We start from the raw sequence: 22,252 nt of genomic DNA, 5'->3' as shown, positions 1-22,252 counted from the left end.
AATTGTAGAAAGACTAGCTATGTCATTTTCATTGTATAGTGATAATTTATTGATTTCCCCATGCAGTGACTCGGAGTTGTTTTTGTTACATAGGTCAATGCACCAGATAATCTGCTACTCGCCATCGCTTGCTTGTCGCTGGAAAGTAAATGTGTGGATATTACATGAGCAATGTAATGCTTTCAGTGACTGGGTGGCCTTATCACCAGTGCCCGTTCCTCCAATGTTGAATGTAGCTCTTAACTGCCGAAGGCCTCAATCTTGCACGTGGCCTTAATTGGCAACTTTGTAGCCACTTTTGGAACTCTTTAACCACCACTTGTGCCTCAGTTGATTAGGTGACAAGCCAGGTGCTGGAAAGTGGGGTTAAAATGAACAGCTAGTTTCATTTCCTCCTTTTTTGGCTGATGCTCATTCAATGAGCTGAATGGCCTCTTTTCTGTGCGGTGACCATTCTATAGAAACTCTGGAGGGTTATGTAGAAATTTCCTCACAATTTTCTAAGGAAAAGGTTGGGTTCTCGTACAAAATTGCATAACAAATTGGGGTTCTCGTTGTTGGACCCAGAGCAGTTGGGTTCTAGTAACAGAACAAAAAAATGGGGTGCTGGTCCAAACCCATAACAATATTGAACACCACTTGGAGGAATCACTGAATGTGACAGGGATGCAGAATGTACTCTGGGTGGGGAAGTTTAATGTTCATGACCAAGAGTTACTCGGTTGCACGACTACTGACTGAGCTGGCCAGATCCTAAAGGACACACCTGCTAGATTGTGAATTTGGCAGGTGTTGAAGGAACCATCAAGAGGGAAGAAAATATGTGACCTCACCCTCGTCAAGCTATCTGTCGCAAATGCATCCATCCATGACATAATTGATAGGAGTGGCCGCTGCACAGTCCTAATGGAGACACCAACTCCTGTCTTCACATTTAGGATATCCTCTTATCGTGTTGTGTGGTACCACTACCGTGCTAAGTGGGATAGATTTGAAACAGATCTCGGAATTCAAAACTGGGCAAACATGAGGCGCTGTGGTCCATCAGAAACAAAATTGAAAGTAACTACAATCCACAACCTCATGGCCCAACATAATCCCCCTTTCTATCGTTACCATTGAGTCTGGTTCAATAAAGAGTGCAGATGGCATGTCAGGAGCAGCACTAGGCATAGTTTAAGTATCAACCTTGTGAAGCTACAACATAGGACTACTTCCATAACAAACAGTGGAAGCATTGTGTGATGGACAGAGCTAAGCGATCTCACAACCAAATGATTAGATCTAAACTCAGTAGTCCTGCCACATCCAATGGTGAATGGTGGTTGACAATTGAATAACTAACTGGAGGAGGAGGATCCACAAAAATCCCCAACTTCAATTATGGGGGAGCCCAGCACATCAGTGCAAAAAGACAAAGCTGAAGCGTTTGCCGCCATTTAAAGCCAGAAGTGTAGAGTGGGTGAACCACTCAGGCCTCCTCCTGAGGTCCCCAGCATCATAGATGTCAGTCGTCAGTGAATTTGATTGATTTGATGTGATATCAAGAAACAACTGAAGGCACTGGATGTTGCAAAGGCAATGGGCCCTGACAATATTCCGACAATATATTCTGGCAGTAGTACTAAAGACTTGTGTTCCAGAGCTAGTGTTGCCCTAAACAAGCTGTTCCAGAACAACTACAGCACTGGCATCTACCTGGCAATGTGGAGAATTGCACTGGTATGTCCTGACCTTGAAAAGCAACTGACCAATTGCCGCCAAAAAGTCTACTTTCAGTCGTCAACAAAATGATGGAAAGTGTCACAGACAGTGCTATCACTTACACAGCAATATCCTGCTCAGTAATATTCAGTTTGGTTCCGCCAGGGTTACTTGACAGCTCATCACAGCCTTGGTTCAGACATGGACAAAATAGCTGAATGCCAGAGATGAGAGGAGAGTAGCTGCCCTTGAAATCAAGACAGCATTTGACCTAGCTAAACTGGAGTCAATGGGAATCAGGGGGTAAACTCTCCATTGGTTGGAGTAAACCCTCACAGAGAGGAAAATGGTGTTGTGGTTGTTGGAGGTCAGTCACCTTAGTCCCGGGATATATCTCTGCCGGAGTTCCTCCAGCCCAACCAGTTTCAACTGTTTCATCAGTGACTTTCCCGACATCACAAGGTACAAGTGGGAATGTGCACAGATAACTGTAAAATGTTCAGCACCAATCATGACTCCTCAGATACTGAAGCTGTCTGTGTCCATATGCAGCAAGACCTGGACAATATCAAGTAAGTAGCAAGTTACATTTACGGCACACAAATGCCAGACAATGACCATCTGCAACAGGAGAGAATCTAACCATCTTACCTTGACACTCCATAATATTACCATTGCTGAATTCCCCACTATCAACATTGTAACATTGACCAGAAGCTGAATTGGGTCAACCATAAAAATACTATGGCCACAAGTGCGGTCAGAGGCTAGGAACTGCAGAGAGTAACTCCCCTCCTAATTCCCCAAAGCCTCTCCACCACCTACAAGGCACAAGTCAGGAATGTGATGGAATGCTCTCCACTTGCCTGGAGGAAGCTCAACACCATCAACAACAAAGCCACCCACTTAGTCGGCTGCCCATCCACCACCTTCAATATTCACTCCCTCCACCACGATGCACAGTGGTAGCAATGTATACCCACAAGATGCTGAACTCACCAAGGCACCTTCAGTACCTTTCAAACCTAGGAACTCTATCATCGAGAAGGAAAAGGGCAGGGCAGCAGATACATGACAACACCACCACCTGCAAGTTCCCCTCCAAGTCCCTCACCATCCTGACTTGGCAATATATCACCATTCCATCACTGTTGCTGGGTCAAAATCCTGGGGCCCCTCTGCTAACAGCACCGTGGGTGTTCCTACAACATTGTGCTGCAGTCGTTCAAGAAGGCAGTACACCATTGCCTTCTCGAGGGCAATTAGGGATGGCCAATAAATGCTAGCTTAGCCAGCGATGCCCACATCCCCTGAACAAATAAAATCAAATATGACGGTAAGTTGTGATATTTTTCAGTTGATTGGGGTTATTGATATAGTATTTCAGATGAATGCTTTTCACATTTTTGAACTGTGAATACATTATTTAGGGCAAAACCTGAAGTGAAATGAAATGCATCAACATGAGCCTCTGAGCAGAGAGAGAGAAGTGCCTACTTGTCATTGAGAAAAGAAATAAACTTACATTTATATTGCACAGTTCACAACTAAGTCCCAAAGCACTTTATAGCCAATTGAGTACTTTTGGAAGTGTAGTCACTGTTGTCATGCCATGTAGGAAACATGGCAGTTAATTTGCTTACAGCATGTTGCCACATCATAGCAATGCAGTAATATAATTTTCTTTAGTGAAGTTGGTTGTAGAATAAGTATTGGCCATGGCACTGTTGTAATGTGTCTTTGAGAGATAGCAGCATGCCATCACTAGAAGGAAAGTATGTCATGTGATCCTATTTCAGTTTGGCTGTAAGCAGATCACAACATGCACAGCTCCATAGCTGATATCTTCAATTTTCCATCTATGTATATATGTTCTCATGTACCTTGCCTTAATAAATCTACCCAAATGCTAACCCAATCATTCATGAGTGATGCCTTTATATCATTATAAAAATACAACATACTCGTGAGAAGCCCCCTGCTTTCCTTTAATTAGTGCCATGGGCTATTTTACATCCAACCAAGAGGGCAGATGGGAACTTGGGTTAAAGTCTCGTCTTAAAGAAGTTACTTTTGACAGTGCAGCACTTTCTTATCATTGTGCTGGCGTGCCAGCCTAGGCGGTTTTGTGCTCAAGTCTCTTGAGTGGAGAATGAATTCATATTCTGGCTTCAGTGCGAGCATACAACCAACTGCCCGACACCTTGATGGTAGTGAGGGGACTATCGGTGCCAGCTGACGTTGATTTGTAATGGCTGGTAATATCTGCTCACTTTTTTAAAAATACTATATTGAAGTTAACAAATCTAACTCATTATTGGCAATAACAATTGGCCAGTGATTTGAAATGAAAATCGCTTATTGTCACAAGTCGGCTTCAAATGAAGTTACTGTGAAAAGCCCCTAGTCGCCACATTCCGGCACCTGTTCGGGGAGGCTGTTACGGGAACTGAACCGTGCTGCTGGCCTGCCTTGGTCTGCTTTCAAAGCCAGCGATTTAGCCCTGTGCTAAACAGCCCCTCTTCCTGAACTTTGGTTTTGAGGACTCGGCTGATTTCTTTTGCAATTGATTTATTATGATTATTGGAGGATTGGAAGGTGAGGCCAGAGACCATAGCGTGTGTGCCAGGCCTTGAGGTGGTTTGAAAATTCAACAGGAAATATACTAAGTAGGGATGGGGGAGAAAATAGCCGAGGAGAAATGAGACAGCGATGTGGTCAAATTAAGAGAAAAAGCAAGAGAGCCCTGAACAAAGCAAGTGAGAGGCCCAACAGAAATATGTTAAGGCAACAAATGAAAGGAAGCTGATGAAAAAGGAGTCACTTGGGCCCCTAACTCAACAATCAGAGAGACTGGTATGCAAGGAATGAAGAGCTGAAGTGGCAGTTCTTAAACAATTTTATTGTTTGAAGGAGTTTTAGGGACTTGAAATTAAAACATGCTTCCTCTTGTACATTGAGCTGTAATATGTAGTATTTTTTCAGTATCTTTAATATTTGTGCTCTTTGTTAATAAAAAAAGATTTTTTCTGCAGCTCAATGTGCCTGGATTTACTGCCTCGTGTTTCGCATTTGCTCACCAGTGTGGATCAAGCAGTTGCAGCTTTGTTGCCCGGCATCATTCTGTGGTGACCTGAGGGCAACATGAGAAGTTTAAAACCCCACACTGATTTTTATCAGTAAATGCTGACATGTTGACACTACCTGGGAAAGGCAAACAGTTGACAGTTTTATGTATGGCGCAGATTCGGTGCAAATGTTACAAATAGAATTCCCAGCAGGAATATGTGCATGTGGATGCATGAATGTATATTGTTAATTGTTCAAGCTCTTTGTTGTCAGACCTGTAGCACCATATATTAGCTTTGTACATATTGTACAAGGTCACCTGTCAAATCTATTTAGTTTAACCCACTCAAAATATCATGTTTGGCAAATAATTTATGTTGGAAAAGTATGCAGTTGCATTTTTGTGGATGTGCCAAGCTTCTAATGTAACTTTCTTGGATTCCGTTAATTATTCTCAGATTTTTATCAGTAAATGCTGACATGTTGACACGACCTGGGAAAGGCAAACAGTGTTATGTATGGCGCAAATTCGGTGCAAATGTTACAAATGGAATTCCCAGCAGTAATATGTGCATGTGGATGCATATTGTTAGGATTATCTGGCAGGGAGGCAATTTCAAAAGCAGGATGGACAGTGTAGGTGCTAATAACAAGGAAAACGGAAGACAGAGTGGTGTAATTTTTATAAAACGAATGGGGAATAGATGAAAACAGCGGAAATTTGCATTTATATAATGCCTTTATAAAACGTTCTCGGGGTGGTCCTGATCGTGGGAGAAGCGCCCAAGCTGGCACCATTTCCAAGGCCTCCGTCAGTGTGGTAAACGTGAACTGCAGTAAAGTCTTGAAGGGCTAATAACTGGGAGAGTGTTCTTGTTGAATAGCGCACTTTCACTCTCAGCAAAGGTATGGTGTGGAGCTGATGTTTAGTCAGAGGCTGAGGTTAAAGAGAGCAGCTCCTTCCATCACTGCTTATCATGTTGGCTTGGACCCTTCGCGGAATTGTCTCCCATTTGCAGCATGCCATAGGGTCTCTGCAAGGTGCAGCGAGGCCTTTACCCTGTTGCGTTGCCCCACAGCTACACACCTCGTCAAAGGTTTTAATGTCAACTGAGCACAAACCGAATGATGGAAGTATGAAAATGAAAATCGCTTATTGTCACAAGTAGGTTTCAAATGAAGGTACTGTGAAAAGCCCCTAGTCGCCACATTCCGGCGCCTGTTCGGGGAGGCTGTTACGGGAATTGAACCGTGCTGCTGGCCTGCCTTGGTCTGCTTTCAAAGCCAGCGATTTAGCCCTGTGTTAAACAGCCCCTTAGAGGAAAGCATCAAACACTAAACAGGACAGAACTACCTCCAGGGGCGACACCGGCTCTTTGTTTTCTTTATTTACAGCTGGGGCACGCAGAAAAGAGTTCGCAAAAAGTCAAATGGGTGACATATTGGGTGATGCTTCGGAAGGAGCTAAAGTTGCAATAATGCCAGTTCCAATAAAACCTTTAAGTATAGATGAATGGAAGAAATTGAAAGATGAATGCTACAATAAAACTTGTTTTGAAGTAAGCATGATGAAAAAATTACAGTCCACTTGTGCTGATCTTTTAAAAAAATATTTTTATTCTCCTTTTTCACATTTTCCCCCACATTTACACCCACCAACAATAAACAATAATCAGTAACAAATATGTCAGTCCCCATATCAATAACGACGATCCCATCCTCCCACCAAACCCCAAACATTCGCCCGCATGTTCACACAAACAATGACAAAAAGGAATTAGGGATCACCTATAGTCGCCATTAACACACACAGCCCTCCTCCCCCCAACCCTCCCACCTACACGCCCCAACTAATGTTCAATGTTATCCAGTTCTTGAAAGTACATAATGAATAATGCCCATGAATTGTAGAACCCCTCCATCCTTCCCCTCAGTTCAAACTTAACCTTCTCAAGAGTCAAGAATTCCAACAGGTCCCCCCGCCACGCCAGGGCACAGGGCGGAGAGTTTGCTCTCCAACCTATCAGGATCCGCCTTCGGGCGATCAACGAGGCAAAGGCTACAATATCTGCCTCCGCACCCTTTTCCAACCCTGACTGGTCAGACGCCCCGAATATGGCCTCCCGGGGGCCCGGGTCCAATTTCACGTGGACCACTTTAGAAATTACCCTAAAAACCTCCTTCCAGTAATCCTCTAGCTTTGGACAGGACCAAAACATATGAACGCGATTAGCGGGCCCTCCCCCACAACATTCACACACATTTTCTACTCCTTCAAAGAATTGGCTCATCCTCGCCCTCGTGAGGTGTGCTCTGTATACCACCTTCAGCTGTATCAGCCCCAATCTCACGCACGAGATGGAGGCATTCACTCTCCGGAGCACGTCACACCAGAACCCCTCCTCCATATCCTCTCCCAACTCTTCCTCCCACTTTGTTTTGAACCCTTCCAGTGGTGCCTTCTCCTCTTCCAAAATAGCTCCGTAAACCGCTGACACTGCCCCCTTCTCCAGTCCCCTTGTCGTCAGCACCTCCTCCATCAATGTGGAGGCCGGCTACACCAGGAAGCTCTGTATCTCCTTTCTGGCAAAATCACTTGTGCTGATGTTGATGTAGCTAAATCACTATTAGCTTTTGTGACCATGGAAACTGGCACAGTTGAGTATGAACTCCTGAAGTACTTGGCATTGTGTGTCCAAAAGCAATACCTGAGTGAGACGCTTGATTTATATATCATTATGCGAACTAAATTCAAAATTTTGGACGTTGGGAACTTACAACCTCTTTATCCTTTGTTTTAATGTGGAGATGCCGACATGAATCCCAGTTCCAGGTTGAGGCCGCACTTCAGCAGTCAAGGGCATTCAGCCTCTGATCTCCGGGTAAGCGTTCTCCAAGGCGGCCTTCAGGACGAGCGACAACGCAGAATCACCGAGCAGAAACTTATAGCCAAGTTCCTCACACATGAGTGCGTCCTCAACCGGGACCTGGGATTCATGTTGCATTACATTCACCCCCACCATCTGGCCTGGGCTTGCAAAATCCTACCAACTGTCCTGGCTTGAGACAATTCACACCTCTTTAACCTGGGGTTACCCCTATCTCTGGATCTGTGAAGACTTAATTACCTGCAAATGCTCACATTCAAAGCATTGTCTTGCATCTTTGAATTTGTCTATATATGTGTTTCTAGAACATACCTCTTCATTCACCTGAGGAAGGAGCTGCGCTCCGAAAGCTAGTGTTTGAAACAAACCTGTTGGACTTTAATCTGGTGTTGTAAAACTTCTGACTGTCCTTTGTTTTAGTAAGACAGATGATTGGAGGGAGGCTGCGATGTTTTTAGATTAAATCAAAAAAATGATTAACCCATCACCAAGGAATTATGGAAATGTCATCATTTCTGCATTCTGGCATAAAGAAGTAGAAACTGCTTTGGGTTGCTTAAAGAGAAGGAAGGCAAAAACTTAAAACCAAATGAGAATAGCTTACTAGAGTTTCTGAATATGGCAAGTCATTTTGTGATGATCAATATGAAAATATGATGATGTATATCCTTTCTTACCTGAGCGGCAATCCGATTTATCTTGGGGAGCATTTAATTCACAACATTCATTCATGATTTGACAGGTAAAAGTTTAGTTATAATGCCCTTTTTCAATGTTGGTTTGATGTTTGTTGCTAAATTTCAACATGTATTTGAATGTTGGATTAGGTGCAGTAAAACAAAAGGGCAGCACTGCTGCCTCACAGCGCCAGTCGGCGTGGGTCCCAAAGGTCGGCGGGTTGGCAAAAGTGGGTCCCAGGGAAAAAGGTTTGAAAAACACTGCTGTAAAATATTCATAAACATTTCCAGTCACTAATAAGCAATCAAATGCACCAAGAGTAGCAAGTTTGGTGTCTGATAAAAACACTTTGTCTTCACAGTTCTTTCGTTGTGATGTTGGCTTCCAATACACCTCTATTGTATGATCGAGGAAATAAATACAGAACTAAACAGTTCTGAAAGAAACGTCACTTAACGAACCCATACATTTGCCAACCACATCTTTTGTCCATGGAGCTTGCGTGCCAAAACGTATTGGGCCTCTATGCACGAATGCCTTTTAGATGTTTCTTGGCAATCTCATGATCCTTCAGTGGATCCCACTCTTACTTTTAAGCCTCTTATAATAGTTTGCAGACCTCCTGACAAGCAACTTGGTCACAAAGAATTGGTAGTTACTGAGGACTCATGCTCGGCACACTTGGTTCAAACCTAACTATAATACTGTCTTAATCCAAAGCGTCTTTGGTGGATTTCCCTTTTTACCTTCAATGGCTATGTGAAATGATTTCATACAAGGGTTTTCTGCTACAGGTGATGTTTTCTTTTTCGTCCCACTTCATGTTGTGACTGCTGCAGGAGCTCAGGGACAGCATGAGCTTCTTTAATGGATTCAGTGCGAGAGTGCACAGAACAACATCCAACAGTAGCAAATAAAATAAACAAATTAAAATAAAGAGAGAAAATAAGCAACTTGAAATTCTGTATGATTTGAAATAAACAATTTAAAAACAAGCAAATGGATAGCTGCAATTTCTAATACAAGAATTTAAATAAAAATAAATTAAAGCATACTTTTGCATGGACATTTTATTTTGCTTTCATGAGCAACATACAGGATATCAAACCATTCTTATTTTTAAAAATGCTTTTCTTCCCCTATTCATGTTGTGTAGGGCACTTCTTAGAACATGTCTGCGGTTTTCATGTCATAGAGTCATACAGCACAAAAAAGCCCCTTGGCCCATCGTGTCTACACAGGCCATCAACCTACGTATTTTAATCCCAATGCTTGGCCCATAGCCTTGTATGCTATAGCTTTTCAAGTGGTCACCTAAATGCTTCTTGGATGTTGTGCAGTTTCTGGCCCTGTCACCCTTTCAGGCAGTGCAATCCAGATTCCAATCATTCTCTGGGTGAAAAAGTTTCCCCTCAAATCTCATACTTTATTGACCCCCTCTACTAAGGGGAAAAGTTCCTTCCTATCTACCCTATCTGTGTCTCTCGTAATTTTGTACCAGGTCCCCTCTCGGCCTTCTCTGTTCTGAGGAAAACAACTGCAGCCTAACCAGCCTTTCTTCCTAGCTGAAACTCTCCAGCCCAGAAATCATCCTGGTGAATCTCCTCTGCATCCCTCTCTAGTGCAATCACATCCTTGCTATATTGGAAAATTCCTCTTGTATTTCATGAATCACCGCTGTATTGGAAAATTGCATCCCACACTTGATAATTATCTTGAAATCCTTTAGTGATTATGCTTTTTAAATCAGTAAAATATCTTTCTTAATCACTTCTACCTAAATCTCATGAAGCTGTTTGACAGCAACACTGAATGTTTAACATGTAATGTGTACTATATATGCAAATATTTATCACAGAATAGTGGAGCAACAAACATTCGAAAAAATATAGTATTAGTTTTGTACTTTATCTTGCTGGCCCTGAACCAACTCTGACTCTTAATATTTAGAATTAAATTGAACATAAGAGGGAGCTGTTGTTCAGTATTTTCTTAGAATTACAAATTATTTACAATTGTAGGAATATCTGCTTTACTCAGTGCTTCGTGCACTGTCTATATTTCAGCATTATTCATGGGTTATCTGTTGAATCTTGATCTTTTAGGGACCATTCTGACTGTCATCCACTCTGTCCAGTCATTTCTCCACACCATGATTATCAAACATCACATGAACTTCGAACAAAAACATTATTTATCATGAGTCATTTTTGTTTATGTTTAGTCACCATAGTAACTCCAAGTTTGCAAATCAATGTGCACGCATGCACACACACAATTATTACTTGGAGATATATTTGCATATTTTTAATTTGTTCATTGCCTCCTCCAAGGGGTGTTCAATATGGGACGGTTCTGGTATATCATTTGGATGAGGCAGGATAGATTGTGATAGCAGGAGGTTACTATGGCATTGTTTCACCTGAGACTTCATGGGACCTGGAGATTCCCTGCATTTTTATTTTACTTCAGTTCCTGAGTATCTCAAGACCTTTTTAAGGATAGAATGCAAAATTGTGTCGAACAACTTGGTCTGTATTTTTTTAATGAAGACAGTTCGATGTGAGTTCAAATAGTGAACCTTCTCAATGGTTTCATATTTGATGCAAACTAAAGCACTTGGATATTCATGTTGAGCTGTATTTGTGTTTTAGCTTATGTTGTGTTGAAGCCAAAAGATTAATGAACCAGAAGAAGGTTGTACTGTGTGTACAAACTCCTAATTACAGTTAAGTATAACTTGTTAGTCATATGGTTGGAATTTGCAGAAGCAGGTCATCCTGCAGTACATCCTGTTAGATTCTTTCCTCGATTTTTCAGCTCGAAATTCTTTGCCCCTCAAACTGCCAGATGTGCAAGCTGATAATGGCACAACGAGGGCGCCAGTGCATCTAGGACTCTAGATCAATGGGTCAACAGCGTATTGCTTTAACCAGTGAAACGTAAGGATTGAGAAATAAATAGAGGAAATATTGAGAAGAAGGATGAATTAGAGTGGGCAAAATCCTTGAGAAATCTGTCAATGAAAGAGAAAGAAGTGATAGAAGGTGCTGTTGACAGTGCTATCGCAAGGCATTTGCACAGTGATAACCTGCTTGCTGATGCATAGTTTGCTGAATATTAAGAGAATCACTCATCTCCTGGCCTCATTATAGCCCTGGTTCAAACATGGACAAGAATATTGAATTCAAGAGGTGAAGTGAGGGTGACTGCTCTTGACATCAAAGCAATATTTGACACAGTATGGTATCAAGGATCCCCAGCAGAATTGACGTCTATGCACATCTCCACTGTTTGGAGTCCTATCTAAAATAAAGGAAGATATTTGTGGTTGTTGGAGGCCAAACATTTCCGTTCCAGGGCATCATGCAGGACATCCTCAGGGTTGTGTCCCAGGCCCAATCATGTTCAACTGCTCCATCAATGACCTTTGCTCCATCATAAGGTCAGAAGTGGGATATTCGCTCATGATTTCACAATGTTCAACTCCTCAGATGTTGAAGCAATTCATGTCCACGTGCAATGGGAGGAAATTACAGGGGCTCTGACTCAGAAGAGGTACCAGACGATTGGAGGACAGCTAATCTGGTTTCACTTTTCAAGAACGGTGGCAGAGATAACCCAGGAAATTATAGACCAGTGAGTCTCACATCAATGGTAGGGAAACTGTTGGAGAAAATTCAGACGGGCATAATCAATCAGGACTTGGAGAGGCAAGGTCTGATCAGGAACATTTAGCATGGCTTTGTCAGAGGGGAGATCATGTCTAACAAATTTGATCAAATGTTTTGACGAGGTGACCAAGTGTGTGGATGAGGGCAGTGCAATTGATGTAGTTTATATGGATTACAGAAAATCCTTTGACAAGGTCCCACATGAACATAGAACATAGAACATAGAAAATACAGCACAGAACAGGCCCTTCGGCCCACGATGTTGTGCCGAACCTTTGTCCTAGATTAATCATAGATTATCATTGAATTTACAGTGCAGAAGGAGGCCATTCGGCCCTTTGAGTCTGCACCGGCTCTTGGAAAGAGCACCCTACCCAAACTCAACACCTTCACCCAACACCAAGGGCAATTTGGACATTAAGGGCAATTTATCATTGGCCAATTCACCTAACCTGCACATCTTTGGATTGTGGGAGGAAACCGGAGCACCCGGAGGAAACCCACGCAGACACGGGGAGGACGTGCAGACTCCGCACAGTCAGTGACCCAAGCCGGAATCGAACCTGGGACCCTGGAGCTGTGAAGCAATTGTGCTATCCACAATGCTACCGTGCTGCCCTTGAGAACAAATAAATCTACACTATATCATTTAACCGTAATCCATGTACCTATCCAATAGCTGCTTGAAGGTCCATAATGTTTCCGACTCAACTACTTCCACAGGCAGTGCATTCCATGCCCCCACTACTCTCTGGGTAAAGAACCTACCTCTGATATCCCTCCTATATCTTCCACCTTTCACCTTAAATTTATGTCCCCTTGTAATGGTTTGTTCCACCCGGGGAAAAAGTCTCTGACTGTCTACTCTATCTATTCCCCTGATCATCTTATAAACCTCTATCAAGTCGCCCCTCATCCTTCTCCGTTCTAATGAGAAAAGGCCTAGCACCCTCAACCTTTCCTCGTAAGACCTACTCTCCATTCCAGGCAACATCCTGGTAAATCTTCTTTGCACCTTTTCCAAAGCTTCCACATCCTTCCTAAAATGAGGCGACCAGAACTGTACACAGTACTCCAAATGTGGCCTTACCAAAGTTTTGTACAGCTGCATCATCACCTCACGGCTCTTAAATTCAATCCCTCTGTTAATGAACGCGAGCACACCATAGGCCTTCTTCACAGCTCTATCCACTTGAGTGGCAACTTTCAAAGATGTATGAACATAGACCCCAAGATCTCTCTGCTCCTCCACATTGCCAAGAACTCTACCGTTTACCCTGTATTCCGCATTCATATTTGTCCTTCCAAAATGGACAACCTCACACTTTTCAGGGTTAAACTCCATCTGCCACTTCTCAGCCCAGCTCTGCATCCTATCTATGTCTCTTTGCAGCCGACAACAGCCCTCCTTACTATCCACAACTCCACCAATCTTCGTATCATCTGCAAATTTACTGACCCACCCTTCAACTCCCTCATCCAAGTCATTAATGAAAATCACAAACAGCAGAGGACCCAGAACTGATCCCTGCGGTACGCCACTGGTAACTGGGATCCAGGCTGAATATTTGCCATCCACCACCACTCTCTGACTTCTATCGGTTAGCCAGTTCGTTATCCAACTGGCCAAATTTCCCACTATCCCATGCCTCCTTACTTTCTGCATAAGCCTACCATGGGGAACTTTATCAAATGCCTTACTAAAATCCATGTACACTACATCCACTGCTTTACCTTCATCCACATGCTTGGTCACCTCCTCAAAGAATTCAATAAGATTTGTAAGGCAAGACCTACCCCTCACAAATCCGTGCTGACTATCCCTAATCAAGCAGTGTCTTTCCAGATGCTCAGAAATCCTATCCTTCAGTACCCTTTCCATTACTTTGCCTACCACCGAAGTAAGACTAACTGGCCTGTAATTCCCAGGGTTATCCCTGGTCCCTTTTTTGAACAGGGGCACGACATTCGCCACTCTCCAATCCCCTGGTACCACCCCTGTTGACAGTGAGGACGAAAAGATCATTGCCAACGGCTCTGCAATTTCATCTCTTGCTTCCCATAGAATCCTTGGATATATCCCGTCAGGCCCGGGGGACTTGTCTATCCTCAAGTTTTTCAAAATGCCCAACACATCTTCCTTCCTAACAAGTATTTCCTCGAGCTTACCAATCTGTTTCACACTGTCCTCTCCAACAATATCGCCCCTCTCATTTGTAAATACAGAAGAAAAGTACTCGTTCAAGACCTCTCCTATCTCTTCAGTCTCAATACACAATCTCCCGCTACTGTCCTTGATCGGACCTACCCTCGCTCTAGTCATTCTCATATTTCTCACATATGTGTAAAAGGCCTTGGGGTTTTCCTTGATCCTACCCGCCAAAGATTGTTCATGCCCTCTCTTAGCTCTCCTAATCCCTTTCTTCAGTTCCCTCCTGGCTATCTTGTATCCCTCCAATGCCCTGTCTGAACCTTGTTTCCTCAGCCTGACATAAGTCACCTTTTTCCTCTTAACAAGACATTCAACCTCTCTTGTCAACCATGGTTCCCTCACTCGACCATCTCTTCCCTGCCTGACAGGGACATACATATCAAGGACACGTAGCACCTGTTCCTTGAACAAGTTCCACATTTCATTTGTGTCCTTCCCTGCCAGCCTATGTTCCCAACTTATGCACTTCAATTCTTGTCTGACAACATCGTATTTACCCTTCCCCCAATTGTAAACCTTGCCCTGTTGCACGTACCTATCCCTCTCCATTACTAAAGTGAAAGTCACAGAATTGTGGTCACTATCTCCAAAATGCTCCCCCACTAACAAATCTATCACTTGCCCTGGCTCATTACCCAGTACTAAATCCAATATTGCCCCTCCTCTGGTCGGACAATCTACATACTGCGTTAGAAAAGCTTCCTGGACACACTGCACAAACACCACCCCATCCAAACTATTTGATCTAAAGAGTTTCCACTCAATATTTGGGAAGTTAAAGTCGCCCATGACTACTACCCTATGACTTCTGCACCTTTCCAAAATCTGTTTCCCAATCTGTTCCTCCACATCTCTGCTACTATTGGGGGGCCTATAGAAAACTCCTAACAAGGTGACTGCTCCTTTCCTATTTCTGACTTCAACCCATACTACCTCAGTAGGCTGATACTCCTCGAACTGCCTTTCTGCAGCTGTTATACTATCTCTAATTAATAATGCCACCCCCCCACCTCTTTTACCACCCTCCCTAATCTTATTGAAACATCTATAACCAGGGACCTCCAACAACCATTTCTGCCCCTCTTCTATCCAAGTTTCCGTGATGGCCACCACATCGTAGTCCCAAGTACCGATCCATGCCTTAAGTTCACCCACCTTATTCCTGATGCTTCTTGCGTTGAAGTATACACACTTCAACCCCTCTCCGTGCCTGCAAGTACTCTCCTTTGTCAGTGTTCCCTTCCCCACTGCCTCATTACACGCTTTCGCGTCCTGAATATCGGCTACCTTAGTTGCTGGACTACAAATCCGGTTCCCATTCCCCTGCCAAATTAGTTTAAACCCTCCCGAAGAGTACTAGAAAACCTCCCTCCCAGGATATTGGTGCCCCTCTGGTTCAGATGCAACCCGTCCTGCTTGTACAGGTCCCACCTTCCCCAGAATGCGCTCCAATTATCCAAATACCTGAAGCCCTCCCTCCTACACCATTCCTGCAGCCACGTGTTCAACTGCACTCTCTCCCTATTCCTAGCCTCGCTATCACGTGGCACCGGCAACAAACCAGAGATGACAACTCTGTCTGTCCTGGCTTTTAACTTCCAGCCTAACTCCCTAAACTTGTTTATTACCTCCACACCCCTTTTCCTACCTATGTCGTTGGTACCAATGTGCACCACGACTTCTGGCTGCTCACCCTCCCCCTTAAGGATCCTGAAGACACGATCCGAGACATCCCTGGCCCTGGCACCCGGGAGGCAACATACCTTCCGGGAGTCTCGCTCGCGACCACAGAATCTCCTATCTATTCCCCTAACCATTGAATCTCCTACAACTATTGCTTTACTATTCTCCCCCCCTTCCCTTCTGAGCCCCAGAGCCAGACTCAGTGCCAGAGACCTGGCCGCTAGGGCCTTCCCCCGGTAGGTCATCCCCCCCAACAGCATCCAAAACGGTATACTTGTTTTGAAGGGGAACGGCCACGAGGGATCCCTGCACTTTCTGCCTGTTTGTTTTTTTTTTTTCCCCCTGACTGTAACCCAGCTATTCTTGTCCTGTACCTTGGGTGTGGTTACCTCCTTGTAACTCTTCTCAATCACCCCCTCTGCCTCCCGGATGATCCGAAGTTCATCCAGCTTCTGCGAGTACCGCAGAAGGAGAGTACTGAGAGACTGATAAAGAAGGTAAAAGAAGGAAGGGTGGTATGTGGTGCAGTGGTTAGCACTGGGACTGTAGCGCTGAGGACTCTGGTTCGAATCCCGGCCCTGGGTCACAGTCCATGTGGAGTTTGCACATTCTCCCAACGTCTGCGTGGGTTTCACCCCACAACCCAAAGATGTGCAGGTTAGGTGGATTGGCCACGCTATATTTCCCCTTAATTGGAAAAGAAAATAATTGGTTACACTAAATTTATAAAACAAGAGAAAAAAAAGGAGGTAAAAACACATGGGATCCAGGGTAACGTGGCAAGTTAGATCCAAAATTGACTTAGTGATAGGAGACAGAGGGTGGTTGTAGAAGGCTGATCGTGTGACCGGAGGCTGGTGTTCAGTGGTATACAAAAGGGATCAGTGTTGGGTCCCTTATTGTTTGTGATACATATAAATTATACCGAAGTAAATGTGGGAGGATGATAAGTAAGTTTGTAGCTGACACATAGATTGGCTGGGTGGTCGACAGTGAAGAAGGTCTTGGGTTACAGAGTGTATAGATGGATTCATCAGATGGACAGATAAGTAGCAGATGCAATTTTAACCCTGAAATGTGTGAGATAATGCACTTTGGAAGGAATAACATGACAAGGGTGTTCGTAATCAATGGCAGGACAGTAGGATGCACTGTGGAGCAGAGGGACCTTGAGGTGTTTGTCCACAAATCCCTGAAGGGGAATTGACAAGTTAATAGGGTAATTAAGAAGGCATATAGGACACTTGCTTTTATCAGTTGTGACATAGATTATAAGAGAAGGGAGGTTATGTTGGAGCTGAATATGACTTTGGTTAGACCACAGCTGGAGTACTGTGTTCAATTCTGGTCACCACATTTTTGGAAGGATTGCACTAGAGAAGGTGCAGAGACGATTCCCCAGGATGTTGCCTGGGATGAAGCATTTTAGCTATGAAGAGAGGCTGGATAAGCTTGTGTTGTTTTCTTTGTGGCGGAGAAGGCTGAAAGGGGATCTGATTTAGGTGTATAAGATTGAGGGTGGATAGGAAGCAGCTGTCCCCCTTAATTGAAGGGCGAATAACACGGGAGCATAATTTTAAGGTGAAAGACAGGACGTTTAGAGGGGTTTTGAGGAAAGAAAATTCACCCGAGGGTGGTGGGAATTTGGAACGCACTGAATGGGAGGGTAGCGGAGGCAGGACACCTCACAATCGTTAAAATGTACTTGGATGAGCACTTGAAATGTCACAACATTCAAGGCTATGGACCAAGTGCTGGGAAGTTGGATTAGTGTAGATAGAATATGTTTTTTGTCGGTGCAGGCCTGATGGGCTGAAGGGCCTCTTATGTACTGTATGATTCTAACAAGACCTGGACAGCAATCGGGTTGTCCGCCATTTACAAGTTGTGCCTATAACTGTCAACAGTCTATGCTCTGGTATTCCTTCCAAACCTTTCCACCTCTCAACACCTCTTTTCCTTTAAGATACACCTTAAAATCAACCTCATTCATCATATGTTCGATCATCTGCTTTAATATCTCCTTATGTGACTCCAGGTGAAATTTTATTTGATAAAGTTCCTGTGAAGCACCTTGGCGTGTTTTAGTGTGCTAAACTCATGTGTAAATATTAGTTGTTGAAGGGATACTTCCTGCTATTCTTTACTCAACTTAACTTTCTGCAGTGGGTTTACTGGATAGCTCATGTGTAAAAGCAGTAGCCTACTGAACATCGTCAGGCTGTTGGTAGCAAGATGGCGTTTTTGTGAAGCTAACAGTTGTGCAGCACCAAAACATCTTGCAGCTTGTACTGAATCACAATTCTTGGGCATCTCATTTTTGCCACAAGTTGCTTGCTGTCTTTTGCATTAAGAACAGAATATTCTTCTTCTACTATCGACATGGGTCCCAACTGAGTTGCTCTCTCTCTCTCTCTGGAATTCTGCTACCATCTTTAACCTGACTACTCATAACCTCATGTTTGACCTATTTGTCTAACTTCTGGTTGCTGCCTGTCCTCATTTGACTGCACCAGACCCTCAGAACGTAGTTGAAGTTTTGACATTCGCTATAACAGATCCAAACTTCTGACTTTCAGTAATGTTTCTCAGCGTGAACTATCACTTTCACAAACAATGCATTCATTTTTATACTTGATAAGAAACAGCACAATGTAATTGGGCCAAATGTTTATATTTCATATTTTATTAAAAGACCTATAATTTTTGAACAGTTGGCGTGATAAGCGTCAGTAAGCCCCGAAGGGTTTCTATATATCTGATACAGTTTGCAATTTTTAGAGTCTTTCGAGAAGACAGTAGCACTTACCACAGGCCACATGGTACACAAGAGAGGGGGATTGTGCAACGGAGTGTGTGCTGTGCTGCTAAATTTGAGTACAACTTATAGCAACTGCTGCAATGTTCCTGTTACATCTTCTCTGTGTTACACCACCAATTAACTGATTCTCACTGTACGCATTCAGAGCCAAATCAACGTTAACAGGGAATGCACATTTTGCTTACTGGTTCATTTCTGTTCTCCATTATAACTATTATCTTATGTTTAACCTGACAGTTTGCAAACTTTGTATTCTGTTCAATCCTGAGAAAACTTCAATCTTCATATTCTCTCTGTCACAATACTGCTTGCTTCGGCAGCATGGTATTACCTGTCTCCAGCACTACAGCTACATTACTTTGCAACAGGACTCAAACTGCTCCAAAACTTTTCTGCCTCCATCTTGCATAAATTCTGCCACTTGTAACCTTGCACGCATTACTTCATGCTTGCTGATTTCCCAATATCCTTGCTTTCAAAACACCAAAATTAAAATCTTCCCTTCACATCGAAATCCTCTCAGCCTTGGCGCACTCTTAACTCTTTAATCTCCTCCAACTTTTTATTGCTCGGTAGCATAGTGGTTAGCACCATGGCTTCAAAGCACTAGGGTCCCAGGTTCGATTCCCTGCTGGGCCACTGTTTGTGCGGAGTCTGCACCTTCTCCCCGTGTCTGTGTGGGTTTCCTCCGGGTGCTCCGGTTTCCTCCCACAGTCCAAAGACGTGCAGGTTAGGTGGATTGGTCATGCTAAATTGCCCTTCGTGTCCAAAAAGATTAGGAGGGGTTATTGGGTTAGGGGGAATAGGGTGGAAGTGAGGGCTTAAGTGAGTCGGTGCAGACTTGATGGACCGAATGGCCTCCTTCTGCACTGTATGTTCTATGCTTCCGAAAACACAGTTCCTTTTACTTTGGCTCTTTGTGTGTCTGCCCGACCTGTATCCCACTATTGAACATAGAACATGGCGCTGTGAAGCCACAGTGCTGTGAAGCCACTTGTGCTGCCCTGCTGCCCAGATACTCCAGTTGCATGGGCTTCCTATTCTGTTGAACAACTACCTAAATCAATACAGGATAAGGTAGATAGTCGACATCTTTTCCCAAAGGTAGAGGAGTCTAGAACTTGAAGGCATATGTTTAAAGTGAGAGGAGAGAGATACAAAAGAGACTAGAGGGGAAATTGCTTCACACAGAGGGTGGTGAGCATCTGGAACAGGCCGCCAGAGGCAGTGGTAGAGTTGGGTACAATTTTGTCCTTTAAAAAGCAGTTAGACAGTTACATGGGCAGTGTGGTATAGAGGGATATAGGCCAAATGCAGGCAAGTGGGACTAGCTTAGTGATAGAAACTGGGTGGCATGAACCAGCTGGGCCGAAGGGCCTGTTTCCATGCTGTAAACATCTGTGACTCTATGAGAGAGATAGAGAACCTAAAGGCATGGTGTAACGACAGCAATCTCCCCCTCAACATCAGCAAAACTAAGGAGCTGGTCATTGACTTCAGGAAGCAAAGTATTGCACACACCCCTGTCTGCATCAATGGTGTTGAATGGTGACATAGTTGACAGCTTCAAAATCCTAGGTGTACACATCACCAATCACTATTTGTCTGTAACTAATCACTATTTGCCTGTAAGCAATCACTATTTGCCGATGTACTTTGTCGATTATTATTTTTGTCTACTGTGTACATTCCCTTGGCCGCAGAAGAATGCTTTTCACATGTGACAATAAATCAATCAATCAAACCAACAGTGTGTCCTGGTCCACCCACGTCGACGCTAGGACCAAGAAAGCACAGCAGTGCCTATACTCCCTCAGGAAACTAAGGAAAATCGGCATGTCCACAATGACTTACCAATTTTTACAGATGTACCAGAGAAAGCATCTTATCTGGCTGCATCACTGCTTGGTATGGCAACTGCTCGGCCCAAGACCATAAGAAACTACAGAGAGTCGTGAACTCAGCCCAGCCCATCACGTGAAACCACCTCCCATCCATTCACTCTGTCTACACCTTCCGCTGCCTTGGGCAGTCAATCAATGAAAACTTTCAGCCTCTTCAAGCTTCAAAAATCTCACTCAAATGCAAAGCTATGCCCAACTCATCAGCTGCCTTTCCTAATATGCTCCTTGTTGCTTTGGCACCCATCTTTTGTATGTTTATTTGTGAATATCCTGATCCTCATTTCTGGAGCAGCTTGCTACTTTTACACCCTCATTGCTGTTCACCCACTGAATAATGGATCAAAATAAATCCAATTTTGTTTCAGAAGACTAGCTACAAAGTAATATTTGTGAAAGAATTCCGATTAGAAATTTTTTTCATTCAAAATAAAGATAGTTGCATATCAATTTATGTCCGTGGGATCACCGAGAACCTGCGTTCTCTAATAGCTTCATGGAATTGGGCTGCTTTACTTCAATAGAAACAAAAGTGCAAATTGATAAAAATGCATATTTTGCCGAAATAATCATTACCCATCACCCACTGCTTGTTGACCTACATTGTTCCCAGCAAGTTGTTTCCAAGGTTACCTTCTCTGCTTGTGCAAGTTCCAATTATGCTGAGAATAATGCTGCTCTTCTTCCTACTCTTAACCCTCGTTCCTTCTTGATGATCCTGTGCAATGCTTTATTTTGATGTAGACAATCTGCTCCCATGAGTTTACTGAAGGTGCTGTGAAATTATCAACTAGGTGGTCTATAGTCAAGATTTTTTGTTTATTCCATAGTGTTACGTTGAAGAGTGATAACTTGCATAAGCATATGAGGGAATTGGAAAAGGCGCCATCTTGCTCGCCCACACTCTCTTGTTTTTTTAATTTTAGCTCTAATGTAACTTTTCTTGTTATCCAGCAGTGAAAGTGATTTTGCAACTAGCCACAAAATATCCTTTGGCACAACTTAGAAGTCTCATGAGGAAACTATTTCAAGCGGGTCTCAGAATTCCACCTTGCTGCATTAGGCATGTAATGAAACTTTTGGATTTAAGCCTTGTTTCCTTTCTTACAATCCTGTGCAAATAAGACTGTTCTGTCTTTTAAAGTTTTGAAAAGCCTGAAGCTGTACTCATTCAGGCTCAGGCCGCCTTTCTGTATCAGAACTTTGATAATGCAAATGAGGTTGTTATTAATAGTCAGCTTCCACTCACTAAGAGTGATGATCGCAAACAGGATTTATTAATTTATGATAATCATGCGCCCGATATATTTAATCAATTTCTTAGAATATCTGTCTGATTGTTACACTGCGGTGAATTTTCCTCTGGCAGGATCCTCCGATCCACCGGTAGCACCCACCCACCCACAGGTTTCCCGGCGGCATGGGGTGGCTATAATGGGAAATCCCATTGATCAGCGGCGAATGGAGAATTCCGCTGCCAGTCATGGTGTGCCGAGAAACCCATGGCTGGAGAAGTGGGAAATTCACCCCACAGTCCTTTTTTGTATGAGGCTCTGATGTGGTCACCTTGAAATATCATTCACCTGTTTTCCATCTGGAAAAATTGAACCCGACATAATTAA

At 43.5% G+C, this 22,252-nt stretch overlaps 1 protein-coding gene and 1 pseudogene across 5 annotated transcripts in view; both read left to right on the top strand.

The window, feature by feature from the left end:
* LOC140425043 (tensin-3-like) overlaps positions 1-22,252 on the top strand; it is a 666,087-nt gene that overhangs the window by 292,790 nt on the left and 351,045 nt on the right. The gene's annotated exons all lie outside the window — the stretch shown is intronic.
* On the top strand, positions 3,035-21,967 carry LOC140425646 (mitochondrial ribonuclease P catalytic subunit-like; annotated as a pseudogene).

Source organism: Scyliorhinus torazame, chromosome 6, assembly GCF_047496885.1.
Source record: "Scyliorhinus torazame isolate Kashiwa2021f chromosome 6, sScyTor2.1, whole genome shotgun sequence".
In the NCBI taxonomy this organism is placed as follows: Eukaryota; Metazoa; Chordata; class Chondrichthyes; order Carcharhiniformes; family Scyliorhinidae; genus Scyliorhinus; species Scyliorhinus torazame.
Note: the sequence above shows the minus strand (reverse complement) of the source record. Positions and strands in the feature narration are given on the sequence as shown.